Raw genomic sequence first — 3,496 nt, 5'->3', positions numbered from 1 at the left:
ATTTTAAACCTAACCCTAATCCTATAAAAAACACCTAAACTAAACCCTAGCCCCCATTCTCCCTCAATTTTCGTGCCTCCCCCCTCCCTCTCCACATTCTCTCCAAAAAACCTCTTCCACCATTGTTTCTTGCATCCATTGAAGTTTATTTTCAAGAATCTCCGACGAATCACCTCATTTCTTGGTTCTACCGATTCGTTTTGTCAAAGAAGGTATATTGGCTTCACTTTTCCTCATTCTTTTCATTTGAACCATGTTCTTGAATCCTACATGCATGTAGTGGGTGTAGGAATCGTAGATCGCAAGTTTAATCGGGGGAAAAGTGAGTTTGCTTGAAAACCTTGATAAATATGCGTTTCAATTGAATTGTGTGAAGTTTGATTGGAATCTTTGGTGAATGATGTAAGTTTATGTTCAAACATAATTAAGAGAGTCTTATCAAGCATGATTGTGTGTTATAAGCATGAGAATTGGTGTTTGGATGATTGAGAAGGAAACCCTAATTTAGAAATTGTGTATCTGTTATCTGTGATGTTCGACCAGTAGCTTCTGATGAGTAATTGACCTACCAAACGGCCGAATTTTGATATGAAAGTTTTACTGAGTAAACTTCAAGGTGTTACCTGTGTCTCGTATGAATTTCAGCCCTTTTTATCAAAAAATGAACTTTTAATAAATTTTTGAAGTTGACTGCGCAAATCTGCCAGAAACTCGTGTTCTCGCTATGAATGTTTCGTTTTCTGTTTGACTGACCAAATGACCTCCGATTGATGTGATTCTTGAACTATATGATAATTTGAAGTGTCTTCTGAGTCGTGTAAAAGTGTCAGCCTTATTGAGCATCGGATGAATATTTGGTGAATTTTTCAAATGAACTGCGCAGTGCTGTCAGAAATTGTATGTTCCGACCAGAGAGTTTAATATGTGATATGACTGACTAAATGACGTGATTTAGGTGTGAAAATTTTCATGGATGAACTTGAATGTGTCCTATGTATTATGACCAAAATTTAGCTTCATATGAGGTCGGGTGAATTTATAGTGATTTTTACAAAACGGTCGCGCAGTTCTGCCAGTTTTATGCCTTGATAAAATGACACTTATTTTCAAGTTTAAAAGTATTATATGATGCATGTATGTCCAAGGAACGTGTTTAATGATGTGATCACGTGAGATACGCTGAAATATATTATGGTGTGTTTTTCCTTCTTTGTGACGAACATTGGGTTGGGTAAATTGAGAAAAACGTGAGAGAGAAACGATAGGACATGCATGGTAATATGTTTTTGTGGAAGGCTGACTTGTGTTGTCGTTGACAAGGGTGATTGTATTCGTGAACTCGAGGAACGAGAGTTGCCATAAGTTGGATTGTGAATTGTTAAGCGAACGAGGTGGGCTTTCTTTTCAAACCTCTTTATTTTTCCGAAAATATGATGTGGTGTTATAAGGGTGGTTTAAAGTGTTATGTCATGCCGTGATTGTTTTGATGTTGAGATTTTTGCCTGATGCCTAGTTCATTTGAGCTTGCTCCGTTAGGCTATAGGGCTATGTTGAGATTGTGCTTAATGCCTAGTTTGTGAGTTCGCTCCATTAGGTTATAGGGCTATGATAAACGAATTCGGGTCTGAGTAGGGCCGCAAACCCTATCAGGCTGTGTACACAGAGGGGATCGTGAGCCGTCCTTGCTAGTCGGCCGGTCTCGTGGGCGAATAGTGTGGCCACACTTTCGTCGCACTATGGTAAGAGGATGTGATTGATTGATTGATGTGGAAAATGAGGAGATAAATTGTCTGGCCAGACTTGGATTTTTGTGTTCTCGTGATATTTCTTACTATATAAAACTCGAGATCACTGGTATGGATGACATAACTTATTAAAATGTTTTCGGCATGAGCCCATTGAGTACATCAAGTACTCAGCCCTGCATATTATTTTCTTATGTGCAGGTTGAGCAGGATGTTGCAGAGAATGTTGAGCTAGCCTTAGGATGCGTCGTGTCTTCATACATAGGCGTGATCCTTGACTCTCCCTTTGAACCTTATTTCCGCTGCTAGGTTTTTTACTTATGTTTCAATACTTAAATCTTTTCGTACTATGTTGAGCATGTTTTGGTCACGTTAGGTTTTAAACGTCTATTTACATTATTGTCTGAAAATGATGTCTTTCACGTGAAATAGACTACATGTTTTTCTTAGAAGTTAATTGGGTTTTTCATATTTGCCTCCCCCTTTTCTTCCCAGCTCCTTAGTCCCTCCCATCGTCACGTTTTCCCCGTCTTCACTATCCTTAGTAAGGGCGGTCGTGATAGAAGAGGTCCTGAAGGAAGTATTAAAACTAGTATCCTTGGGAATCATCTATTCGATATCAAAGTGGGTGAGTCTGGTACACATGGTGTCGAAGAAGTATGGGATACAAGTGGTGAAAAACGATAAGAATGAACTGATACCCACGAGATTAGTCACAGGATGGTGAATGTGTATCTATTACAGAAAGTTGAATACAAAGACTCAGAAAGACCATTTCCCCCTACCTTTCATCGACCAAATGCTGGAGAGGTTAGCTGGGAAACAATATTTTTGTTTTCTTGAAAGTTACAGTGGCTATTTCCAGATTTATGTGAATCCAGAAGATCATGACAAAACAACATTTACCTGTCCGTTTGGCATGTATGCTTATCGGAGAATGCCCTTTGGACTCTGTAATGCACCTGGAACCTTTAAGAGATGGATGATGAGCATCTTCTCCGACTTCCTACACGAGTGTATAGAAATCTTCATGGATGACTTCACTGTTTATGGGGATTCAATTGAGTCATGCTAGGTCATTCGGATGTTATATTGGCGAGAGGAATTCCATTTCATGGTCCCACGTTGACCAATGATACTTTTGACAAATTCAAGTAGACAAGGCGAAGGTGGATGTGATCTCAAGCTAACTTAACCTACAAACCACAGGGAAATAAGAGGGTTCTTAGGCCATGCTGGTTTTAACCGGAGGTTTATTAGAGATTATGCAAAGATTGCACAACCGCTTACCCGTCTCCTGCAGAATGATGTACACTTCGTCTTCGACGAAGCATGTCAAGGGGCTTTCCAACTTTTGAAAGACAAGCTTGTATCAGCCCCAACCATCAGAGCTCCCAACTGGAATCACCCATTCGAAGGGATGTGCGACGCTAGTGACTTCGCAGTTGGAGCAGTGCTAGGTCAAACGATCGACGAGAAAAGCTATGTAATCTTCTATGCCTCAAAAACTGTTAACCAGGTCCAGAAGAATTACAACACTACAGAGAAACAAATGCTAGCTGTTGTATACTCATTCGAGAAGTTCCGACCATATCTGTTAAGGTCGAGGGTAATTGTGTTCACAGATCATGCAACTATCAAATATCTGTTGGCTAAGAAGAAGTGTAAGCCAAGGTTGATTCGCTGGGTCTTGTTTCTTCAAGAATTCGATTGGGAGGTTAGAGACAAGGTGGCTGATCACCTAAGCAAGA

This window comes from Salvia splendens, chromosome 5, assembly GCF_004379255.2.
Source record: "Salvia splendens isolate huo1 chromosome 5, SspV2, whole genome shotgun sequence".
Classification (NCBI taxonomy): Eukaryota; Viridiplantae; Streptophyta; class Magnoliopsida; order Lamiales; family Lamiaceae; genus Salvia; species Salvia splendens.
Note: the sequence above shows the minus strand (reverse complement) of the source record.